We start from the raw sequence: 27102 nt of genomic DNA, 5'->3' as shown, positions 1-27102 counted from the left end.
ACCCACACATTGCAAATACTTGGTGCAGAACTGTGTGAGCTGCTTCAGAAGTCTGAAGCAGAACTAGGAGCACTCTGAGTCATTCTGAGGAATCCACAGCTATCAATAAATTTTTCCTTAGAATGCTCCTGCAAAATCTATGTGGATTGGATTTAGATTCATAGACCCAGATCTGAAAGAGGCTTCAAAGGCCTTCTAGTTCACATGTAATTCGGGGGTGGGGGGAGTGGGTGACTGGACAACAAGGACACAGTCTTTTGAGCCTGCCCAAACTGCTCTGCTCAGAACCAAACCATGGGGCAAGTATGCTTGGGTACTTGCTTTTGGTAATGTGTGATCATGTGAAGTGGTGGGGCCTTCTCCCTGCTTTATACTCTTTTCTGTCCTCTTAATGGGAGGGGGGGGCGGCAAAGGCGGGGAATCAAAGTGGCTTAATTGGTTGCTGAGCCAAAACTGAGTCTGCATACAAAGCGCTTTAACAGATGAACTCATTCTTTCTCTTTTCCCTAGTAATGAGTGAGGAAGAACTGCTATAAGGTAGGGAGAAGGGATGCATTATCTACCGACACGGGGCTCGTGAATTTGTAACAGTGTTGTTTCTTCTGCCTCTGTTGTGTTTATTATTTCCTCATCTTAAATGAAGAGGTAACAGAGACAGTATGACCTTGTGAGCTCTGTGTGAGGCAATCATGGGTGAAGAGCTGAGAAGGAATACAAGTGCCAAAGGATCACATGGATTTGTGAAAGGATCACAAGAAGCTTATTAACCATAGCCATCCAAGTATGCATCTCCCTAGACCAGGGGTGGGGATCTGCAGCCTCAAGGCCACAGGCGGCCCTCTAGGTCCTCAAGTGCAGCCCTTTGACTGAATCCAGACTTCACAGAACAAATACCCTTAATAAAAGTGATAGGAATACAAGTGCCCTAAGGGTTAATATTAAGGGTTGTTTTTTCAGTATTTTGTGAGGCCCCTTCTGAGCCTGGGCATCCTAAAATCTCTTCCCCTTATCTCGGAATACCATAAAACTTCCCCCTTATCCTGGACCACAAAATTCCTTGTCTCCCTCATCCTGGGTCATAAATTTTCCCTTGTCTCCTTTATCCTGTCCTTATAAAAACAAGCCCCTGTCCCTCTATAAATTGCTAGTCCACTGCTTTTGCGTCAATAAAGCTCCCCTTGATTAGGAGAAAATAGTCTTAAGTGAATTCTTTCACATCTGAACCTGCTCTCCCAACTCTGACCTCAACAATTCGGTGCTGAAACTCTCTGGTCCAAATATTAATTGGACTCTAATGATCTCCTAGCCACTGGGATAACAAGAAAACGCCCTTTTCTTTGTTCTCTTCCCCAGACCTTTCTGTTTCTACTTTCTCCCTAGCTGAGAGACCCCTGGACTGCCCAGACACTGCCAGCAGTGTCTGAAGTTCCATTGAATTCTGGACAGTCAGTTGGACTGTGGACCCTCATATAAGGAGATGCCTGGGTTGGTCACATTTTTTTCTCCCCTCTGTCCCAGGATGCTGGGACAAGCCACAAGAGGTTGTTAGGAAGCTTTGAAGAGGGAATTTCAAGGTGGGAATCTTAAGGAAAAGCCGTTAATGTTCCATTGTAACACAGCTTGCCCTCAATATAATCTAGAAAACTGATTTGTGAAGGAGATTTCTAAACAAAACAAGCTTAAAGAAAAGGCACCTTGCTCTTCATGGACAGACTTTTTACCCAGTGTTGTTCCCTCCCCTCCCCTGTGGGACACTGAAGGAGGCGGGAGGTGGGCCTCTGCTCCTGGTTTTGTTAAGCATCTACTATGTGCCAGACACTGTACAAAGGGGCACAAAGAAAAGCAACAGCAGGGAGACTATCCTCTGAAGGCAAATAGGAGGCATCACTGAATTGATGATTTTTCTCAAGCAACTTGTTCAAGGTGAAGTTTTTTGTTGGTTTATTTGCAATAACATACTAGCTACATACCTTCCTCACCCTGCTTATGTTGGGGTTGCTGGGTCATCAGTCTCCTCAGTCGTCTTGACACTGGACCCCAGTAACTCCGGAGGAGAGAGTGAGACTGATGTCCTTGCACAGCTCTTCCTCACTTAAATCCAATTCACTTGCAGGTTAAGACATCACCCTCCTGGGGTGATTGGACTTCTTCAAGAACAAAAGACACAAAACAACAACAAAAACAAAGTGTCAGGGTTGCTGTGGTCTCAAACACCGTTTTCCTTGGTCACTTCCTGAACAAGAGTAGGTGTCACTACACTAAGGAAGCCAGAGTGGTTGAGTTGTAGTACTGGCATATAGGAGATGAATGCAATTGCTCTGAGGATCCTAACAGCTTCTCCTCCACTTGGAGGCTGCTTTCAAATAGAAGATAATAACAGCCACAAATGCAACTTTTGAATTAGTGTTTGTAGAAGGGCTCCTTCTTCTGCTATAGCCCACATGCTTTTTTTGAAAGAGGAGAGGAAAAAAACAGCTTTGGAAGTCTCTTGTCCCTCAGTGGTTTTCCCTGAGTCTTTCTTTCTTCCTCTTCACTGTGTGTACTGGGCCATGCTATAACCTGCCTGAGGCTTTGGACACAGAGAACCAAAAGTGTTTGGGCAGCAATGACTCTATCACAATATCACTGACAGCTCCTTCCTTTATGTAATCTGACCCTGGGCATGACATTAGGAAGACCTAAGTTCAAACGTGACCTCATTAAACTTACTAGCTGTGTGAACTTGGGCATGTCACATAAACTCTGTCTGCCTCACTTTCCTCATCTGTAAAATGGAAATAATAATAGTACCCACCTCCAAAGGTTACTGTGAAGATCAAATAAGATAAGAATTGTGAAGCATTTAGCATGATGCTTGGTACATGGTAAGCACTATATAAATTTTAGCTATTTTTTAAAAAAATTACTATTATTATTAACAGCTACTTTGGCAGGTGATGTGACCTGATATATGCTAAGCTTCTTTAGTCTTTTCAAAATCAGAATCAATTATATGCCACTAGACATAACTTATTCTTTCATCCAAATGATTTCCAGATGTGCTGCATGTAGCCTATCAAAGATATAACCAATGCCTTCCACAATAACAACACAATTTTCTAAAAAAGTATAATATAACCCATGCTGATGAATTATGAATGATTTGAAATCCTTATATTGTTTGTCTACTGTAGGGGTATACTTAATATTTTGTGTTATGATTAGTAGTTTAGTGAAGCCTATGGAATAATAGAATAATCAGAATTAAAATGCATAAAATAAAATATATAGGATTACAATTATATTGAAATATAGTTTAAAAAAATTTTTAAACAAAGTCAAAGATCCCAGAGCAAGAGCTGCTGGTACTGTACATTCTCTCTACATCCAGCTCAAGACAAGGGTCATTCTAGAATTCCAAAATGAGATAATGTATGTCAAGTGCTCTGTGAACATTAAAACACTATATAAATATTAGCTATTGCTAATATGAATGGTAGTATTAAATATTTAATTTGATCAGCTTAAAAAGATGTCAGGAAAGTTTTCTTAATGAGTATAAACAAAATGAAAATGATTACTCTTGCTTTGCAACTATTTCTATATAATTAAACTTTATGATTTCAATGCATAAAATACCATAATAACTTGGCAGTTATTTTCTTTAAGGTTCCATCATATTCTTTGTTCGTTCATTTCTATTTATCTTTCCTATTTTAAAATTAAATTTTACTTTTTCAGTTGTCAAAGTATTTTTTCTCCCTTCCCATCACTGGAAAGAGGGAAACAAAAACAAAAACAAAACCCTCACAGTAAATAAACCTAGTCAAACAAAACAAACTCCCACATTGGCCATGTCCAAAAATGTATGTCTCTTGTCCCTCTATTAAAATGTAAACAATTCATCCTCATCTATTCCTTTCAATTATATAGATGCATACCTTTCTATGTTTCCCTAGGTATTGGCATTTTTATTTCCAGATTTTCACTCAGTTATTGTCTTTTCATCAGGAATGCTTGAAAATCCTCTATTCTATTAACGTTTTTTTTAGGATTTTAATATTATATTTAATAATTTTTATTTAATTTTATATTTTTATAAATATAATTTATAATACATAAATATATTTTATTTATATTATATTAATATATTATAAATATATAAATAAATATAATTTAATTTTATATTTAATAATTTTAGGATTATACTTATTTTCACCAGATAGGTAATCCTTGGCTGTAAAACTTTTATCCCTTGTCTTTCAGGATATCATATTCCAAGCAATTTTTTTTAAAAATTATGGTTAGCTACTAAGTATTAGGTAATACTTACTGAGGATCTCTCATTTTTTGAACTTTTTCTTTTTTGCTTCTTGCATATTTTTTCTTTGACCAAGAAGCTCTGTAGTTTAGATATCATATTATTGAGAGTTTTGATTTAAGGGTTTCTTTCAGAAGATAACTGGTGAATTCTCACAGTGTCTTTTGGTTCAAAGAAGTCTGGGCAATTTTCATTAATAATTTCCTGACATACAATATCTAGACTTTTTTTTTTTTATTTTTGGAGGGTGGAGGGCAGGCAGGGCAATTAAGGTTAAATGACTTGCCCAAGGTCACACAGCTATTAAGTGTGTCAAGTGTCTGAGGCTGGATTTGAACTCAGGTCCTCCTGACTCCAGGGTCGGTGCTCTATTCACTGGTACACGTAGCGGCCCCAAGACTTTTTTTTTTTTAATCACAATTTTCAGATAGTCTGATAACTCTTAGATTGTTTTTCCTTAACTCTCAATTTTTTGACACTTTTTTTTTCAATGTGGGGATTTTGTTTTGATATTTCTTTTTCTTTTGTTGAGACATTGTTTTCTGTATGGCCCACTCTAATTTTCAGTGCATTCAATTTCCTCCATCCCTATTCTATTCTCTATCTACTTTCCTGCCTCCAGGCACTTTTGCAGTCCCACTGGCCAAAACTTTTTTTTTCCTCTGAAGCTTTTTCTGCATTTGTTGTTACCTTTGTAAGGTTACTATCCCTTTCTGGGGGGTTTATCCCTTGGATAAATAAAATCAAGATCTGTCCTCAGTCACCTAAGTTTTCCTTGGTTTGTTCAATTGGCCAATGTTCAATCCCAGGCTGAACCCCACTTGGTCACTGTTTGCTCCCTGGTTGACTCAGAGTGAATGAAAATAGGAATTGTTTCTGTTTTGGCCAGAAACCTTGAGGGTTCAAAGAGTTAAAAAAAATGAAGGAGCTTCAGTAAGTATCAATACTTAGTAGCTACCATATTTTTTTTAATTGCTTGGAATATGATATCCTGAAAGACAAGGGATAAAAGTTTTACAGCCAAGGATTAGCTATCTGGTAGCCTTGTTTATCTTTGGTCCTCTGGTTTTGTCCTTTGGTCCATGGTTGATTATTGGACTGATCATAAATCTTAGTCTTTCAAAACTTCATTTTTATTATGTTGTTATAGTATAAATTGTTATCCCATTTCTGCTCACATCATCAATCAGTTTATATGAGTTACTTTTGCTTTTGTATGTTCAGTTAACATGTATAATTATGATAATAATAATAGCTAGCTTTATATAGCACTCACTATGTACTGTGCATTGTGCTAAGCATTTTGTAATTAATATCTTATTTGATCTTTTCTGATTCTTTTTTTCATTATCCTTTGCATTATTCCATAAAGGTCTCTTGGGATTTTTTCCCTCATATTTATCAGTCTTAAGTCTAATTTGACTTAAGTTATTCTGTTATTTGCTGCTTCCTTTGACATTTTTAGTCTGGGGATTTTACTTTTAGGAATGTTAATTTGGAAGCAGTGTGGAGGAAGTATTAGCAATAGAATATATTGGAAATAATAAGGAGGCTATTATCCAACTGAATTTTTCCCTTTGCTATTACTTCCATTCCATCCTTTGATATTTGAACTTACATTTCTAGAGGAATTTTTTATTCTTTGGATCACTTATGTTTCTTTGTGTCCCAATATTCAACTTCCTTCAGAATGAGAATGACAGAAGTGGCAGATGTTTCATGACTTGGTGATGCTGTGAGTAAGAGATAAAGGGATAAGCAGGGGCAAGACTAAGGGGGAGAAATCACCAGGTCTGTTTTAAAACAAGTCACTTCAAGGCTATTGTTTGGTCATTGTAACCAATCAACAAACATTTATTAAGTGCCTACTGTGTACCAGGGACTGTGCTGGGTGATAGGGACACAAATACAAAAAAATCAAATCCCTGCTCTCAGGGAACCGATATCCTATCAAGGGAGATAATGCATACATATATAAGCACATGTAGAGAATAAATATCAAATAAGCCCAAGATAGGTAAGGAGGGAGGGAACTAGAAGTTGGAGAGATCTGGAAAGGTTTTGTGTAGAAGGTAATGTCTGAGTTGCGTCTTGCAAGAAGAGAGGGATTCTATGAGGCAGAGGTGAGGAGGGAGTACATTCCAGGCATGGGAACGGCCTTTAGAAAATGTCCTGAGAGAGCAAGGAGCAAGAGAGAACTTGGGGTCTGATTGGAATGAGGGAATGTAGAGAGATGTTTGACTTAAGGGAATGTAGACCAAAGGTTGACTGAGAAGTTGGCACAAGTAAGAGTACATTGGTTGCTTAACAAGTTTAAGAGCAACGTGAGTGGGAGCTCATGGAAAATTGAAGATGCATATACATTTAGAATCTTGAAAGTTTCATTCAAGGGTTGTATGGAAGAGAGTAAGTGAGTCAGTAAGTCTCTAGAGCCAGAGCAAGTGGGGAACCCAAGAAGGGGAGCCTTCAGGTGCACAGTGAGCCTGAGTCTAAGGGCAGTACTAGGGAACAGGGCAGATCTGAGTCCTGATATTTCTCCTCCCTCTGGTTAGTATAAATACTGATGTAACCAGCAGGTGTTGTTGGGAAAGGGAGTCTCTCTTACTTTTGGTTACTTATGACAGCAGATGCAATCTTTTACAAAAGGCTGCCAAATAAGATTATGTCTTATACAATCAATCTGAATTATAGCTCTCTGATCTCTCACTAGTGCTGTTTCTGTAAAAGGATGGTGGGGAGGGGGTGAAAAAGGATGATATAAGATGCCCAGAATTAAAAGCAGGTGGACATCAAGATAGTTCAGACCATTAGCCTATAAGGCTGCTATCCCAGGCTTATGGGCAACTCATAAGCACTGAATAGAAGACTCCAGTGCTCCATACATAATGACTTTAATTAAAGATGTAGCCTTATCCCTCTAGAGACAGTTTGTAAAGACATGTGGATATAGGCAGCTATGGAGATTCCTGGTATCTGTAAGAACAGCAAGGGATTCTTTATCATTGTGTATGGTTCTGATAGAATTCTAATAAAGATTCCCCCAGGCCCAATATTCTAACTTCATCATAGGCCTGGCCCCACTGAACAACAGGCCCACTACACCTACCTAAGGCCCCCCCACCAATTTCCTAACTTCTTCATATATGCCTCACTGCTTATTGGAACAACAGGTGTGTCCCTGAACTCTTAGTTCCCATAGAAATAGTAGTTGTGTCCATGTGATGGGAATCTAGCTACTGCCTCTACCTGGTCACTGTCCCCAGACCCATTCCCACAGAAACAGGTGTGTTCTTGTATTCAATCAAAATCACATCATCCAGCTTGACTAGACAGGAGGACCACAATAGCTAGCCAGTTGGAGGGCAGAATGATTTAACCACTGAACCATAGATGGGACCCCTCCTCCATTACCTAATCCCTTAACAAACTCCTCCTGCCTTTTTAATATAATGGTATTCTTCTATTCTATGTAAATTTCTGTTATGTAATTGGATCTTTACCCCATAAAAATACATCTTGCTTTCTCTAAAGTTGCTGGTTCCTCTTGGAACTTAGTCTGCTTCATAAGAGGCATCAATCTCAATAAATGCTTATAGTTGGATTAGAGGTGGTCTGAGTCTGAATTCTTTGAGATGGTTCCACCACAACACAACATGAAACCCCAATAGTTTTTAGGTGGGCAGAGCTGCCACCTCAGCAGCTTTTTGGCATCCCTGGGTTTAAACCACAACAATTCTGTCCTATAGATGGCACTGTTCTTGAATAGTAAGTGATTAGTACCTCTACCTCTACCATTTCTGACTTGTAGCTCTAACTGTATCACATTGTCTCCCCCCAAAATAACTGAGAGATAATCTCTAGGTTCCCTTTTAACCCTTGGTCCTCCGGTTCTAAGTAACTATTTACTACTCAGAGTCACACAGGTAAGGGAAGAGGAGAGTCATTGTATCACATGCATATATAGCACTAATGCTATCTAGCTGCATTTTCAAGGAGGTCAATTGGGCTAACCACCCAGGTCCTCTGATACCAAAGCCTATGTCCTTTCCACTCTGCCATGCTGTTTCCCTAGTATGCTTTTTGGGACATCATATGCTCAGAGATATAGAATTGGAAAGGACTTCAAAAACCATCCCATTTTACCGATAAAGAAAATGAGGCTGAGGGAAGCTAAGTGATTTGCCCAAGGTCACACAGGTAGTGATCAAGACAGCTAGGTGGCTCAGTAATAGAATGCTGGGCCTAGAATCAGGAAGACCTGAATTCAAATCTGACCTCAGACACTAACTAGCTGTGTGACCCATGGCAAGTCCCTATCCCTGTTTGCCTCAGTTTCCTAAGCTGGAGAAAGAAATGGCAAGCCACTCCAGTATCTTTGCCAAGAAAACCTCATGGACAGTATGGTTCATGGGGTCATGAAGAGTCAGATAAGATTGAACAACAACACAGGTAGTGAGCAGAGGAAGGATTTAAACCCTTTCCTTCTGATTCCAAAATCCGTACCCTTTCCACTGTACCACACTGCCTCTCTGGCATGCTCTTTGGATAATCTTTGCTGGATTCATTTGCACTAAGTTATTCAGACTTTTTCTTCTTCCTCCCTTTAATTTATCAGAGGCAGCTAGGTGGCTCAGTGGGTGGAAGGCTGGACCTAGAGTCAGGAAGACCTGAGTTAGAATCCTGAATTAGACATTTACTAGCTGTGTGACCCTGGGCAAGTCACTTAACTTCTGTCTGACTCAGTTTCCTTATCTGTAAAATAGGGATAATAATATAATCTACCTCCCAGAGTTGATGTGAAAATAAAACAAGATATTTGTAAAGCATTTTGCGAACCTAAAGTACTATAAATGTTTTCTATCATTATTAATTGCAATCATTATTATTAATTGCAGCACATAAGAAGGCAATAGACCTGGGTCTGATGTCACATGGTGCTAAAAAATAAAAAGAGGCAATCAATTTTGATCTCTGGATGGTTAGCTTTGCACAGAGAAACTCTTCCATAGTTACATATCAGACTGCTACCCCAGGAAGGGAGAGAAAGGATATCATTTCAGCTATTTTTTAAAGGCCAATTCCTAGTTTATTTGCATTTTTTCTTTATAAATTATAATTAAATTATGCAGGACTTCTTTGTTATAATAAAGCATATTCAAGCAGATTAGTTATGAATAATTTCTAAGAAACAATATAGTTACTTGGCTGGTGTTGCAATGAGTGTCCTAGTGAATCATCCATTGCAGGGAACTATTTGAATGGTTATGAAATAAAGTTCTCTAATGCAGTGATGTCAAACTCAGATAGAAAGCAGGGCCACTAATATCTAAGGATTCCTGTAGGCCACATATTGACTTAATTTTAAAATGTAATGTTATCTATGGTTATTGTATTTTTATTTATTTTGTTAATTATTTCCCAGTTACATTTTAATCTGGTTTTGGGGGCACTGGAGAGCATCCACTAGCAGCATATATTACACCTCTGCTGTAAAGGGTAAGCAGGTATGATTTATTACTGGTGGATTTGTACTATAAACTTAATATAGTGGAAAGAACCCTGGCTTTGGAATAAAGGACCTGGGCTCAAATCCCACTTCTGACATAGATTTGACCTCAGGTTAAGTCACAAATTGCCAGAGCCTCAATTTCCTGATGAGAGAGAGAGAGAGAGAGAGAGAGGAATGAGGTTGAAAGTCCCTTCCAACTCTATCTCTATGATGCTACAATTCTAATATATCATTTCAATGGCATGAAGTTATTAACATAATTGGGGAGTTAGTGCTTATCGACCCAATGCTGGGTTGACCATGTTAATATCACTACTAAATTATGACATTTCCATTGAGATATTTCTACCAGTTTATCACAAAGTCTTCCTCTTCTGAATCTCTGAACACAGAATTTAGATATCATATAAACATGATGGTTAAGATCTAAAAAAAATGTGTGGGAGGCAGAGGGAAACATAGATCTTTACAGATTTCATTTAATAGTCATCAATCTGAAGGAATTCTATCCTACCCACTTTGAATTAGAAAAACAAAAGATAAAAATGTTCTAATCACATCTAAAACATGGATATACAATTTTTAAAAAGAATTTGTGTATGTTATGTATGTATGTGTGTATATATATATATATGATCTATGAACATACCGTTATGCATATTGCATATCCTACAACAACAATTAATAAGTATATGCCCATTATAGACATTGCTAGTTTAATAGACAGAATGCTCAAGCTGGAGTCAGGGAAGATTTGACTTCAAATACCACATCTTACACTTACTAGCTGCATGACTGTGGACATGTCAACTAAAAAACTAGGCTTTTTAAATGTTAAAGCAGGGGTTTTAACCTTTTGTTTCATGGATGCTTGGTAATTTGGTGAAGCCTATGAATCCTTTTTCAGAACAATGTTTTTAAATAACTGACTAATTTCACTAAGAATTCAGTGAAAATAAAGATGCAATTTTTTTTCCTCATCCAAAATTATTGACCTTTTGAAATCTATCCCTGGACCCCTTTGGAATTCAAGGATGCTATTTAAGAACACCTCTGTTAAAATTATAGACTCAAGTTGCTATAGATTTAAGTGGAGGGAATTCCAGTATGAGGAATTCTCCAAATGAACAAAATATTTTTGCTTTTTTAAAAATTTTCTTTTTTATTACATTTTAAGTTCTGAACTGTCTCCTTCTCCACCCCACATTAGAGAAGACCATCACTTGACACAGATATAGATATATGTAAAAACCATTGTATGCATATTCTTTCTTCCTTCCTTCCTTCCTTCCTTCCTTCCTTCCTTCCTTCCTTCCTTCCTTCCTTCCTTCCTTCCTTTCTTTCTTTCTTTCTTTCTTTCTTTCTTTCTTTCTTTCTTTCTTTCTTTCTTTCTTTCTCTGGAGATGGATGGCATCTCCCTTCATAGGTCCTTTGTAGTGAATTTGAATATTTATTATATTCAGAATAGTTTGGTCATTCACCATTGTTTTTTTCAAACAATATTACTGTTACTGTATACAACATTCCCTTGGTTCTGGTCTTTCACTCTTCATTATTTCGTGCAAGTCTTTCCATGTTTTTTCTAAAGTCAACCTGCTAATCATTTCTTATAACACAGTAGTATTCCATCACAATCATATACCATAACTTACTCAGCCATTCCCTGATAGATGGGCATCCCCTCAATTTCAACTTCTTTGCTGCCACAAAGAGAGCCACTATAAATATTTTAGAATGCGTAAGTTCTTTTCCTTTTCCCCCGATTACCTTAGGAAACAAACCTAACAGTGATATTGCTGAGTCAAAAGGTATACACAGTTTTATAACTCTTTGGGCATAATTCCAGATTATTATCCAAAATGGTTGGATCAGTTCACAGCTCCACCAACACTATATTAGAATCCCAATTTTTCCACATTCCCTCCAACATGCCATTTTCCCTTTCTATCATTTTAGTCAATCTGATAAATATGAGATGGTATCTCAGATTGCTTTAATTTGTATTTCTTTAACCAATAATGATTTAGAGAATTTTTTCAGCTAACTATATATAGCTTTGATTTCTTCATCACAAAACTGCCTATTCATGTCTTTTGATTCATATTCTAACAAATTTGACAGCATTTTCTGTATATTTGAGTTATGAGAAACTTTTATTTGAGAAACTCTACAAAATTTTTCCCCCAATCTTCTGCTTTCCTTCTAATCTTGGCTACGTTGACTTTATTTGTATAAGACCTTTTTAATTCAATGTAACACATGAACAAAATTAGAGACCTTTTATATATTTACATAGCTGCTCAGTACTAATATAAGGAAGTGTAAGACAAAGTTCCTCCCACATCTAACCATTAGAGAATCATTTGGGATAACCTGTGTGATACTGAATTCAAATTCAGAGAAGGGAGAGATCAATGTAGGTTTCATTTCAAGAATCTACAAGACAGATTTTTTTTTAACTGCAGTGAGAAAGGATCTCCATTGTGAATAAGAATAGGGTCTCGTGATGTTACTCCCTCACTCAGGAATGGTCAGTGGCTTCCTATCATCTCTCATATAAATGTAAATTCCTAACCTTGACACTAAAAGACCTTTATAATCCGGCTCTAACTATAACTGGTTTTAGATTTATTTCACATTATGCCCTTACGTGCAGTCTGTTTAAGATTTCCCGAACTATCTATTCCATCTCCTACCCACTTTGCACAGGATGTTCCTCACACCTTGAATGTATGTTCTCTTCACCTATGCTGATGCCTTCTGCTAGGGGGAATCTTTTCTGATCCTCCTAGTTGCAAGCACACTTTCCTCCAATTATCTTATGTTTACTTATTTGCGTACATGTTGTATCATCTCCACCCAGGAGATCATAAAATCATCAGAATTTGTCTTTGAATTCCAAGTACCTTGTATGTAGTAGGTGCCTAATAAATGCTTGTTGCATTTTATTGTATCCCAAAGAACACTCCCAGCAAAAATACCATGACGTACTAAACCTTCACTTTCTTATCTGTCAAATTAGGGGGTTATCACTATGTTTTCTCCCTTCTTCTCTTCCTTCTAGGACTATAATCCATGTTAGTTCTGAGAAATAAAAACCTATTCTTCCACAATATACAATGTGACCACTAGATGATAGCAATATGCCAACAATACCAAGTAATGAAACATTCTATACATACCAAGCACCTTGGAAACCAATAACGAAATGTATTTATTCATATTTTTGATTCAAGACATTAGTGGACCCTTGATCTCATCGACTTCCAACTCACTCCAGTGGTACAGATCCCAGCCTATCATTGTCTTTCTAGCTGTATCACAAATTGTCTGGACTACTACAATACATTCCTAATTAAACAACTTCATATTTTTCTCCATTGCAATTTATCCTTCACACAGATGCTAAAGTGATTTTTCCTAAAATACAAGTCTGACTGTTTCACTCTTCCCCTCAATAACTCTAATGGCTCCCTATTACCTCTAGGATTCAACATAACACTCCACACACAAATACACATATATGCATCTTGGAGGCATTTATAGTTCTTTGCAACCTGGCCCCTTCCTATCTTTCCAGTATTCTGGAAAACTTCACTCTATAGTCCAAGTATGAACAGCTAGGTGGTGCTATGGATAGTGTTCCAAGCCTAGAGTTAGGAAGACCTGAGTTCAAATCCAAACTTGGACATTTACCAGCTGTGTGACCCTGGACAGGTCACTTAACCTTATTTGCCTCAGTTTCCTCATCTGTAAAATGAGCTGGAGAAGGAAACGGTAAACCACTCTAAAATCTTTGCCAAGAAAACCCTAGTTGTTCAGTTGGATACATACCAGTCATACTGGTCTACTTGCTGTTCCTTACATAAAATACTTTATCTCCTATCTCTGTGCCTTTACAATAGCTGTTCCCCATTCCTTGAACTCTCTCCTCAACAATTCTTTCTCTTGGAATCCCTGACTTCCTTCAAGAGTCACTTCAAAAGCTACAGACGTTGGAAGCCTTTCTTAGCCCTCCCAACTGCTATGGCTTCCCCCTCAAAAGTTATTTCATATCTACTCTGTATGTAACTTGCTCATACTATTTATGTCATGTTGTCTGCCCATTGGAATGTAAGAAGCTTGAGGGCATGAACTGTTTCCTTTTTCTTTGCATCTGTAGTGCTTAGCAAAGTACTTGGTACACAGTAAATATTTAATAAATGCTTGTTGATTGATTTATATCCTTCCATAAATATTCTGTTAAGGATCTATCCAATCCAATAGAATCCTTCTTCAGAGTTCTTGACATTCCATGGATATACAGCACTTCGATCAATCATTCCTCACACTCGCTAAATGACCAGCCTACCACCTATTCCGATCACACATCCTCTAGATTATATTTTCTCCTTATAATACCCACCACATATCTCTTCATGGCCCTTTGCATCAATCTCAATTTTAATTCTTTAGAAATTAGAAGGTTCAGGGGCAGCTAGGTGGCACTGTGAATAGAGCACCGGCCCTGGAGTCAGGAGGACCTGAGTTCAAATCCGGCCTCAGGTACTTAACACAAAAACTAGCCATATGACCTTGGGCAAGTCACTTAATCCCAATTGCCCTACCTTCCCCCTCCAAAAAGCAAAAAAAAAGAAAAAGAAATTAGAAGATTCCATGATTCATAGTCATATAGCATCTCTAAAAAAATAAGAGATAAGGACTGGATCTGTGAATGTACTGATAGAGGAAACTAGCCCCCGGGTGAGGAAGCTTCTTCTACAGAAAGTACAGATCAGCACTTTCTCAACAACTTATAGTCTTAGAGAGTTGTTCAGGGCCCTGAGAGGTCAAACAACTTGCTTAAAGTCACACAGTCAGTATGTATCAGAGACAAGACTTTAACCACCTCTCTATCCACTAGACCATGGTGATAAAATAAAAGGGGAGAGGGTGGTGGTCAGGGAGAAGTTCAATATCAGTGAAAGTATTCAATTTCCCAAATGCAACAGAATTTCTTGCTCTCACTGAGATCTAACCCAGTTCTTTGTTCTTTTGCAAGGCCTGTTCAAGATACATGTCCTGATGGACTAACCCAGTGGACAATAGTCATCCTTTTTCATGTGTGGATTGTAACACTGACATTAAATACAAGTAGTTGTGGATACCTTTTAAGAAGCTCTAGAGCAGAATTCTTAATCTAGGGGTAGGGTCCATGGATAGATTTCAGGGATTCTATAAACTTGGATGGGGGAAAAGTATTTTTTTATTTTCACTTACCTATTTTCATTTAGCTCTTATCTTATTTCTATTTATTTTTTCTTATTTACTTTGATTATAAATGTAAACAACAAATATTCTTCTCAGAAAAGGGTCTCTAGACTTCACCAAACTGTCAGAGATCCCTTGAGCATTTAGGGCCTCGTGTGATCAGTGTAATATCTGCTTACAGGAGCAAGTAGAAGAAGCTACATCTATCGAGAAAGCCTGTTTCATTTGAAGTCTGTACAGACAACTTCGATGACAACGGCCCACACCACTAGCTAACACTCCACTATCATACGCCTTGTTTAATGCAGATAATCAGAGAATCTCTGAACACATTGTTTTTGTGTTTGCCTCTAGGAAGGAATTTTCATAGGAGCAAGGACTCAGAACTGGAGGGGGTTTCAGAGGTCATCTAGTAGTTCAACTTCCTCATTTTACAAATGATGAAACAAGCCCGGAAAGGTTCAGGAGCTTCCCAGGGTCTAACAGTGGCAGAGCTAGGATTCTAACTCAAGTCCTTTGACTTGAAATCCAGTACTTTTTCTACTGTACCCCTAAGAGCATCACATACAGAGACAGAAAGAGGCTCCAGAGGTCATTGACAAGGGTGAGGGTCTAGTCTCATAAAACAGGTGTGAGATATTGCTAGAAGGTTACAATTTTTCTATTTTACATTTTTTTGGAGGGGGGGAGGCAGAGAAATTGGGGTTAAGTGACTTGCCCAAGGTTACACAGCTAGTTAAGTGTTAAGTGTCTGAGGTTGAATTTGAACTCAGGTCCTCCTGACTCCTGGGTCGGTGCTCTATTTACTTCTATTTTACAATTTTACAAATTTTCTTTTAAAATCTATCATCATGATAGAATAGTACTGTGCTACAAGAAACAATGAGCTGGTCAATTTTGGTTAAACATGGAAAGACTTGCATGAAATTATGAAAAGTGAAATGAGCAGAACCAAGAAAGCATTGTATATAGTAACAGCAATATTGCTAGAAGAATAACTGTGAATGACTAAGTTATTCTGAGTATTCTAAATACTCAAGTCAACCACAAAGGACCCATGAAGAAAGAGGCTATTCACCTCCAGAGAAAGAATTGAGAAATAGAAGTATGCAGGGTATGGTTTTATATGTGTGTATATATACATACACATACACACATGTATGTGTATATACACATATGTGTGTATATACATACATGTGTGTTGTATTGTATGGTGTGTGTGTATATGTATATGAAACAGTGGCCCTTTCAAGTGTAGAGTGGGGAGGGAAGGAGGGAGACCATTCAGAACTTAAAATAAAACCAAAAAATAAATTAAAATCATTTAAAAAAGATAATATAGAAAAAATCAAATCAAATCTCTCATCAACAAACTATAAACACAGCAGAAGTCTTTTAGCTAGTTGTGTGGTTGCAACAATTAAGGTCTTCTACAGAAGATTTTTGCAAAAGCCTGTCTGTTCCCTTCTCATACTCCCACCAAGGATCTCATCAGTGTAAATGATGATGATTCTCAGAAGATTTTGAAGAGATGAAAAAGCACATATATAAATAATTATTGCTGTCCTTGCTCCCCTTTTTGGCATTATATCTTCTGTGATTTTTCTCCAGTTGCTTATTTAGTATCTTGCCCTCTTTCAGATACCTTAAAATACTCTGTTATCAATGATTGCTCTTGCAGTGATGGAGGTTTTTTGGGTCTCATACCAAGCAGACTCATTTTCTCCTCCACAGTTTTTCACTGTTTAGTAAAGTGATATTTCTTATAATCTGCCATCCTAATTTAGAACATTTTGCAGGTAAGTTTATAATCAAAACTAGTGTTACCCTGAGCTGATATTTCTCATTACCTATCAAAAATGCAAATATTTGCTGTCTGAGGCAATTTCTGTAGGGTTTGGGTCTGCTTCTTATGGCAACTACTTCACACTGACTAAACCTTTCATAGGAAATGGGCAACCTCTGTGTCTTTTCCTTTACCCATTTTCCTCTTTTTGATGCTTCAGGTCATTTGCATAAGTCAGATTGGCAGTACTGTGATTGTATGGAGGATCTTCTCATTTTCATCCCTTCTTTGAATTTGCTATTGATTCTGACATTTCTTCTAGTGAACTGATAGCCTAGCTGTTTATGGAGAAGTGATTCTGAAATTACTCCCCTGTTAGCAGCCATATGTTTCCTGTCTGTTATTATATAATCATTTTCATTTTTTTGTGATGTTCTTCAATACTTGCTATGTTTGTGGCCTTTTGATTCTTCTTTAAGAAAGTATTTATGTTAAGTATGAAGCTTGTGAATGGTCTACAAACCTTTTTCTTTCTTAATCTTTAGCCATATTTTCCAACATATGTTTTGTCATCCTTCCCTATATGCAATGAAATCACAAAGTACCACTGTACATGGTGCTTTGGATTGTGGGGTCTCATCAACTTCTTCATAGAATTTCTTTCCTTCTTCATCCTCTGCAACAGATGTCAGTAATTTATTCGCAGAAGAGTGAAAAATGCAAATACTGATTGTGTAACTTGGTTTCTAAGAGAGACTGAAAGAAAACCAGAACACTTTAATCATACAAATTAACTATAATTAAAAAGTCATATGTTGAGCTAAATTCCTTTCATTGAAATTAAATAAAAATTCAAATAACAAAGGAAGCAACTTGGTGTTTCTATTTAAATACGTCCCATTTCCATTATATCAAATAAAAAAGGAAAGTTTATTAAAGCTAAATGTTGACTTCATCACTTTCCCCTCTTCTTTCTCATTTAATAGTCAATCAGCCATAACCATTTATGGTTCACTATATAGAAAGAAATACTCTATGAGGTACAATAAGGAGTGAGAAAAGAAATGCCAAATGGATTCCCTATCCTCAGGACTTCATAATTTAATTAGGTGTCAAACCTGAAGCTACATTTTTGTTGTTCATTTTTCAGTTGTGTCTGACTCTCTGTGACCCCATTTGGGGTTTTCTTAGTAAAACTCCTGGCATATCCAATTTGCCATTTCCTTCTCCAGCTCATTTTATAGATGAGGAAACTGAAGCAAATAGGGTTGAATGACTTGGCCAAACTCACTCAGCTAGTAAGCGTCTGAGGCCAGATGTGAATTCAAGATGAGTCCTGACTCCAGGCCTTGCCTCTATCTACTACACTACTCATCTGTCCATTTAAATAAGTTTAGAGTAATTAATTATAGGATCATGGTAACTGAATACCCAATAGATTGAGTGACTAGCCTAAGGTCACACAGCCAGTTAAATAGCAGAGATGGGATTCAAATCCAGGTTTTCTGACTCCAAATCCAGTGTACTGTCCATGATAACTTCTCAAACTATCAACAAATACTTGTGAAGGGACTATGTCTGCACACTGTGCTTGTAATAAGGGATAGGAAAATAACCTATGTTAAAGAGACATCATAACTTAGTCAAAGGGAATCAATAATGAGCATTTATGCATTCATTCAGAGGAACAGAATCATATAGGAATAGAAAGAGCTGGGAATAGAAGATCTAATTCTCACTCAGTCACTTCCTAACCCTGTGATCTTAAGCATATCACTTAAAACTCTGAACTTCAATTTTCTCACTAGTAAAATGGGGAGAATAACATCTGCTCTGCCTACCTCACAAGTATTCTTTGAGGATCAAATGAGACAATGTATGGGAAAGCATTTTTAATTATGAAGTGCTATGCAAAAAATAAGATTTTATTTATAATTAGGAAACATTTATTGACCATTTGCTATATGCAAGAGAGGAAAGAAACGAGGAAGAGGGGAAGAAAGGGACATGAAGATGAATCAGATTCAACTCTTGCCCTTCAAACTAAAAAAGAGTTTCAAACAAAAAAAGAACATTGAATTTGGCATTAATGGTCCTGAGTTCAAATCCTGACTCAGTCTATTATTTAAGGGACCTTGGATAAGTCATTTCCCTTCTCTGGGTCTCCCTTAATTTCCTTTATAAAATGAGAAGGTTAGACTAAATGACTTCTTAAGGTTCTTTCCACCTCTAAATCTATGATTGTATGTATGATCTAATGCTGAACCCCTCTTGCCTCTGTGGCTGGGAATAAAATGAAATAGAGAAAAGTTATTGTTGGTGAGGAAAGTCTTTTATTAAGATAAGGAGAGATAGCTCCCTTCGTTACCTATCTCTTTACCTAAAAGTATATTTGTCTATTTACCCATTCTTTCATCCTTCCCTCCCTTCTTTCTAAGGTTAATGCTATGGTCTGGATAAAATTCTTTCCTTCCTCCTTCAAGATGTTTATTTCTCAATTGTCACCTCTTTTTCCAGGATCCTTGGTTTCTTTCTCTTTGCTAACTCATTTCCTGCTGCAATCAATATATAAAGGTTTCTTTTGTCTTGGAAAAGATTTCATTTGGCTCTATTGTCCCCTCAAATTGCCATCCAATTCTTCTCTTTCCTTTTCCCACCAAATTTCTCATGAATGGCTCATGCCCTCTGCATCTATTTCAGAATGTACTCTATATCTTTTCCTCTGGAAAAATGGCTAGTGACATGACCTATTGAGAGCTGTAGTGATCTGCAGGTAAGGGGGATGGAGATCTTCAAGTATCAATTGCTCCTGTTCAGCATGGTTGCTGCAGGAGTAGTGGTGGGCACCTCTTCCCGGAACTGCAGAGAACTGCTGTGGATGCTATGCATGGAGGACAAGAGACAGTGGCCTGCTGGGAGCCCTGACTACTGCATGACTCTAGGTGGCTACAGGTAGATGGGTCTCTGAGGAAGGGCTTCTCATTGTCATATATTGCTATCTTTTCCCCCATGAGGTCTGATAAGAGCTCAATTTGTTTTCTTTGATCTGTAAATTTTTTTCTTTTTTTAGCTTGGTGATCTGTGTGTATCTAAGTAGAGTAGGAGTTTATCATCCTGTCATAATTGGGTGATGTCACAGAGCGAATTTTCCAGATTTTCTCTATGGAGACAACAAGCCAGAAATGTAAGAAATCTCCCCAAGAATACAAGGGACTTCAGGGACTTCTCGGTCATGCAAGAGCCTCTGACGTAAAGGTTATTTGCCTTTATGATAATGGCAAATAAAATTGGTCTTAGGACCCATTCCTGGGCGGTCCCTGTCATTAACACAGAGAAGTGCCTCTATAACCCTACCTTTAGTTTGTTTGTTTTTTAAATCTTTACTATGAACTTAATCTTCAAAAAACATTTCAATATACTAAGAAGAGCAACAACAAAAAATATTGCATCTGAAATCACACTTCTTTTATATAGCTTTTTTTTTTTGGAGGGGCAACATAAGGCAATTGGGGTTAAGTGACTTGCCCAAGGTCACAGGGCTAGTTTTTGTGTGTGTGTTAAGAGCCTGAGGCAGATTTGAACTCAGGTCCTCGACTCCTATAGCTTTGTTTTTATAGGTTAAATTTAATAAGGTACTGATAAGATTGCCCTGTTTGTTTTTTCTTTCTGAACTTCTGTTTTCTTCAGCGTATTTAAAAAAATTTCATTGATTCTATTTTTTTCTTTTGCATCTAAGTTACTCTTTGTCTAATAGAAGTCTTCGTTTGCAACAAATAAGTTTTACAAAAATCAACTTTGGCCTTGTCTAAAAAGGTACATCTCCTATCATTAATTTTCTTTTTAAAAAATATTTATTAAGAAGTTATTATGTGGGGGTGGCTAGGTGGCACAGTGAATAGAGCACTAGCCCTGGAGTCAGGAGGACCTGAGTTCAAATCCGGCCTCAGACATTTTACACAAAAAAAAGCTAGCCATCACTTAAATTCACTTAATTCCAATTGCCCTGCATTCCCCTCCTCCAAAAAGAAAAAGAAAAAATAAAGAAGTTATTATGTGCAAAGCATTATACTTTTGCTGTTGGGTTGTTACAGTCATGTCTGTGACCCCATTTGGGGTCTATCATTAATTTTCTATCTCTTAAGTCAGTTCTTTTTTACAAATGACCTACAGTTTGGTTAAAGTACTATAAAGATGGAACTGAAGTTATGTATTTCATTTCCCGTTCAAGTTACCTGGGTTATGCTGGTTTTTACTCATCACTACTGACAGAGACCCATTCCTGGTCACTGGTTTTACAAGTACCAGTCACTATAATTCAAATAACTCAAAGCACACACCTTAATGATTGTGATAAGTACACCATCTAATAAAACATTTCGCCTTTCCCCAGTAACTCAAGGGCTCATCACTCCCTCACTCACCAAAGAAATAGGTTCTTTGGTATAAAACCTATCTGATGCCTTTTTGAAAGTGTTGATCAAGTATACCTAATTCTTCTTTATACATATATCTATTTACTTCTTCAAAGAACTCCAGTGGCCAAGAAGATTAATACAGCTTCTCCTTATAAAAACCATGTTGTCTGTATGTGTCCAGTATGTGATTTTATAATTTTGTTGCAGATTCTACATTGTTTATAGAGTATGTATTACTGCCTTTAACCACCTGATTTCTTGAATTATATGTATTACATGCTGGCTGCCAGCTCAGTCCAGGAACCAATAAGAAGATTTTCTTCCCTTTATTGTTCTATTAGGTATACTAATGCCTTCTAAATACTTACATAATCTGTGAGTCCATTGATAAGGCTATTTTAGTGAATGACTGAACAAATTATAGTATATGAATGTTATGGAATATAATTATGCTATAAGAAATGAAAAGATGGCTTCAGGGAGACCTAGGAAGACTTATACGAACTGATTCAGAGTGAAATGAGCAGAACCAGAACAATAATTTATAAAGCTATACATCAATGTTATAAAAATGAACAATTCTGAAAGGCGTAAAAACTCAGATCAATGAAATAATCAACCATGATTCCAGAGGACTAATAAAAATAACATTGCCCACCTCATAATAGAGACACAATAGACTGATAAGAAAAATGAGAAATGCATTTTTTATGTGACCACACAGGAACTTGCTTCATGTGAATATGCTTATTTGATTCAAGGGTTCTGTATTTCTTTTTCCCTTTCTCAGTGGGTAGGGGGAGGTGGGAGGGAGGGGAAAAAATAAATGCTTGATAATTGAAAAAATAAACTTAAAAAAAAGTTTACCAAAGACCCCAAACACAATGAATGGACCCCGTTTTTCATTTTCTCTTGATATCATGAGGATATCATTAGAGTCCACATGTCCATTGTTTACCACATACCCTCACCACGTGAAGTTTTTTGATCATTTCTTTGATGACATCCTTTACTCTGATTCTTCTTTATAGTTCCTTGTTTGTTATATTGTTATATAATACCTGCTAGGCACCTCCCATTGCCCTCTGAGGGACAGTCATTTTTTGTAGACTGTAGTGTTTCATGATTCATAGATATACAACACTGGTAGAATTATAGGGATTAAAAACATAACTCCTCGTTTCAAAAACATATTGAAGGTCATTAAAGGAACTTTGTGATTTCCCAAACGCAATCCAATCTGTTCTCCTTTCCGATTCTGGGCCTAATTTATCCATTTGCAATGTTTACCTAAAATCTGTCTTTCATGGATAAGATTCATAGGTTGTCCATTTAACTCCACGTTATAATTTTGAAAGTGAGTATTCTTCATCTACTTGGTTTTTCTTACTGAGGATAGTTAGGCTAGACTTTTAAATAATTATGGATCTCATCTATAAGTCTTTGTGTTGGTCTGGTGCTTGGTGAAAACAGCAGAATTTCAGCAGTTGTGAGCAAGCAAGTCTCTGGAGGACCTCACCAGCTATTAGAAATCCCTTTTAAATTTGGACTGTGCTCTGGATTCGTTCCATTTTAGTTGCCATCAAATTTGATGCATCTCCCTGTTCTAATGCCTCACTTAATATTAACATTCCAATAATCATTGAGTGAGATTACTTTTCTTATAGCTTTTAAGGAATCTTTCATAATGTTAAATATTTGCATGAATAACACCTTGTGGTATGTTCAACAGTAAGTACAGGGGACTTTGTATTCTCAGTATCTTATAATAAATTCTGTAACAGTAAAGATATATTCTACTATGGACTATCACTGTGAGAGCCTGTCTATTCTTTACTAACACCTTCATCAAAGATGCCCTTGATTTGTATGTATATTGCTTTCATAAAACTTTTATACAGATTGAAAAACACATATTGGTTAGTAATAATTGATGCATCTTAAGAAGAATACAAAATCTGAGGTTTTCCATAACTTGACTTCAATTTACCTCTATAGTCTTACATGATGCTACCCTTTCTCATATGGTTCACATTACAGTTGAATCTGAATCCAAGTACAGCCAAACTCACAATTTCCCAAATTCATCTTTTCTCATGTCTATTCCTTTGTTCATGCTGTCCTCTATATCTGAAATGTCCCCATTTCCACCTGTTAAAGTCTACTCTAGCCTTCAAGACTGAGCTTGAACCATCTCTGCCATAAAGTTTTCACCAATTACCTATCCTAATCCAGAAATAATCTCTTCCACCTCAGCTCTCTTAAGACTTCTAGCATTATTTGAGTACCTGTCTTATTTCCCATACCAAATTATAAATTCCTTAAATTGGGGGCCATGTCTTATTCATCTGTGCCTCTATCCCCTATGCAAATGGTAGGTATTTAATATTTGTTGAATTTTAATCTGTCAAAACAGTAAATCCCAAATTTCAGTAATGAGAAAAGCTATCTAATTTAGTTTTCACTAACTGTCTAGTTTATCTTATTTTCCTTAATAAGGTCTATTCTACATGCTGAGCTGCTCTGTGTATTCTGGAATTTTCTCCGCCATTATCCTTCATTAAAGTCCTTCCCCAAAGCCTCATCGAAGGGAACTGAAGTATTTAAAGACCTTGACAATAGAGTACAAGCTTTGCAACAGGAGGAAACCCATCCCCTCTAAGAAGCAGCTCACTGTGCTTTCAGACTATTCAATTATTAGGAAGTTGTTTGTTTTTTTCCAACATCAAGCCTAAATTTGTTTCTTCGCAATTTCTACCCATTGTTCCTGGTTCTTACCTCTGGGACCAAACTGAACAAGCCTTGTCCCCCTTCCACATGACAGCCCTTCAAATGACTGAAGACAACTATCACTTTCCTCCTTCCATAAGTCTCCTCTTCTCTATATTAACTATGCCTAGTTCCTTCAATTGCCTCATTTGGCATAGTCCTTCAATAGTTGCTCATATGGCATAATCTTAAGGCTCTCCATCGTTCTGATTTGCCTTCCTCTGCACATTCTCCAGATTATCATTTCCCTTTCTAAAACAGTAGTACTATGGAGCAAGGGAATGAGGTCTGATGAGGGCAGTTTGCAATTGGACCTCCCTATTCCAATAAGCTATGCCCCTCTTTATTCAGCCCAGTATCTCACTGCTTTTTTTTTTTTTTTTGGCTGCTCCATCACACTACTGACTCAGTTTGATTTTGTACTCCACTAAGACCCTAGATCTTTTTCAGAGCAAATGCTATCTATGCTTCCCCAATCTTATAATTGTGAAGCTGGGGGGTTTTATACACAAGTGCAAGATTTTACATTTATCCACACTGAGTTTTATGTTCTTAGATTCAGCTTGGTGTTCTAGTATGGCAAGATCCTGAGAATACTTCCTAAATCTTTATCCAAGCCATTGATAAACATGACAAATAGTGCAGGGTCAAGCACTAATGCCTGGAGCACTCCCTGAAAATTTCTCACCATAATGAAGCTTTGAATCATTAGACCGTTACCAACTATTCTTTGAACTCAGCCATTTACCCAATTCTGAATCCATCCATTGTCTAATTCATATCTTCTATCATTTTCACAAGAATAGTATGACAGCTAGATGTTGAATTAAATAGAGTTCTGGGCCTGGAATCAGGAAGAACTGAGTTCAAATCCAGCCTCAGACACTTACTGGCTGTGTGTGACCCTGGGCAATCACTTAACCCTGTTTGCCTCAGGTTCCTCATATATAAAATGAGCTGGAGAAGGAAATGGCAAACCATTTCAATATCTTTGCCAGGAAAACTTCAAATGGGGTCATAAAGAGTCAGATGTGACTGAAACAATGAACCAACAAGAATTTTATACTTTAAAGAATGTGATAGTTCATTAGATAAAGTAATACTTCATCTAATTCATCAGAATTACTACATTATTCTTTCAGCTCCAGCTAATGCCATAATTTTAAATTCGAGGTCCCATAACAAAAGTTTCAGAAAGGATCTATGATATCAGTAGTATCAGAAAACGTGTAGAATGAGGACTCCCATGCAGATCTCAACTCTTCTGTGATTTGTAGGCAAGTCTAAGGAATCACTTGAGGCATATGGAAGTTAAGCAGCTTACCTAGGATCATATAGAGGGACTCAGAGGCAAGATTTGGCCCTAGGTTATCTTGACTCTAAACCCTGCACTCTATCCTCTACATCACGCTTTTTCTAGAAAGACATACTCTACCATTTAAAAATTAGTAAATAAAAAGATCTTGAGGAAAGGAACCTGCTCCTTTCATGAAACACAGGCAAGTTAAGGATCACATGGGCAAGATTTAAACTTATGGTTCTGACACATATAGGTATGCTGAAAGTATTTGTTTTTGTTCAGGTGCTGCATTTGTGTCCAACTCTTTGTGACCCCTTTGGGGTTTTCTTGGCAGAGATCCTGGAGTGGTTCACCATTTCATTTCTCCTGCTCATTTTACAGATTAGAAAACTGAGGCAAACAGGGTTAAATGACTTGCCCAGGGTCACATAGCTAGGAAGTGTCTGAGGCCAGATTTGAACTCAGGGAAATGAATCTTCCTGACTACAGGCTTTGTGCTCTATCTAGAATCACATAGCTGCCCTATACTGAAAGCATATACTACAGTAAACACTATTCAATAGCTCTGTTGTGTTGTTGTTTAATTGTTTTGCCATATATACAAATATTCCTGGCCCTGATTATAGTAGTAATGATCATGATAATAGCAATGATAGCAAATATTACAATTTGTATTTGCAAAATTCTTTATATACATATTTTTTTTTCATTTACCCCTCACAACAACCTTAGGAGATAAGTGCTATTAATCCCATTTTATGGGATTTATACATATAATATATAATAATATATTATATAATATATATCACATTATATTTTATATAATATATAATTAATATAATAATAAGCCTGAGAATGGTTAAATGATTTGCTCAAGGTCACTCAGTCAGTAAGTGTCTGAGGAAGTATTCAAACTCAGGTCTTCCTAGCTCCAAAATCCAGGTTCTCTATCCACTGTGCTATTACCAAACCATGTTAAGTAGAAGACCAGGGAAGAAACGCCATGCCAGACTGGTGTGAGAGCTAAAGGCTTAGCAGGATATAGGCCTAACAGCAAATTATTTTTTGCTCAGAGCAAATTAAAGCTCTTAAATCTTCTTTCCTCCTGAAATGTTACTAAATGATCCTAGCAAACCTTTAGCTCACTTCTCTTAAATTATTCAAAGGGATTTGTGATTTGTAGATTTTATATATCTTTGCATATGTATCACTTATCTTAGATATCTTAGACTTATCTAAGAGCCCAACCCTTTCCTATACTTTCTGAAAGTTCTCTCTCCAGTCTTCTAGGTTCTAGAATCTGACTTTTTTCCCATGTTAATATATTGGCATGTCAATATAGTCAAAATCCTAGAAATGAGGCCCAAGGTCTTTTTTTAAATTGTTATTATTTACTAGTATTAATTTGCTACAATTAATTTAATAGTATCATTTAATAGTATTTTATTTTTTTCCAATTACATGTAAAGACAATTTTCAACACTCACTTTGAAATATTTCGAGTTTCAAATCTTTTTCCTTCCTCCCTCTCCCTCCCCAAGACGGCGAGCAAGCTGACATAGGTTATATATGTGCAGTCATGTAAAACATATTTTCATATTAGTCATGTTGTGAAAAAAGAAACAGACAAGTTCTTTTTTCTTATAACAAAGATATTTGTTTCCAGATTTATCCCTACTGGGGCAGCTAGGTGGTGCAGTGAGTAGAGTGCCAGCCCCGGAGTCAGGAGGACTGGAGTTCGGATTTGGCCTCAGACACTTAACACACACACAC

General features: G+C 37.0%; 1 long non-coding RNA gene across 2 annotated transcripts in view; it reads right to left on the bottom strand.

Moving 5' to 3' along the window:
* The window catches only part of LOC138176254 (uncharacterized), a 110779-nt gene that overhangs the window by 10058 nt on the left and 73619 nt on the right, over positions 1-27102 (bottom strand). For both annotated transcript variants that reach the window (XR_011172199.1, XR_011172198.1), the window contains one exon: positions 1971-2147. This is a non-coding gene — a long non-coding RNA (uncharacterized lncRNA). The remainder of the gene's footprint in view (positions 1-1970; positions 2148-27102) is intronic.

Source organism: Petaurus breviceps, unplaced genomic scaffold, assembly GCF_028583685.1.
Source record: "Petaurus breviceps papuanus isolate PSGF00001 unplaced genomic scaffold, PetGlider_PUasm1.0 84, whole genome shotgun sequence".
Taxonomy (NCBI): Eukaryota; Metazoa; Chordata; class Mammalia; order Diprotodontia; family Petauridae; genus Petaurus; species Petaurus breviceps.
This window is presented reverse-complemented; position numbering and strand designations above follow the sequence as displayed.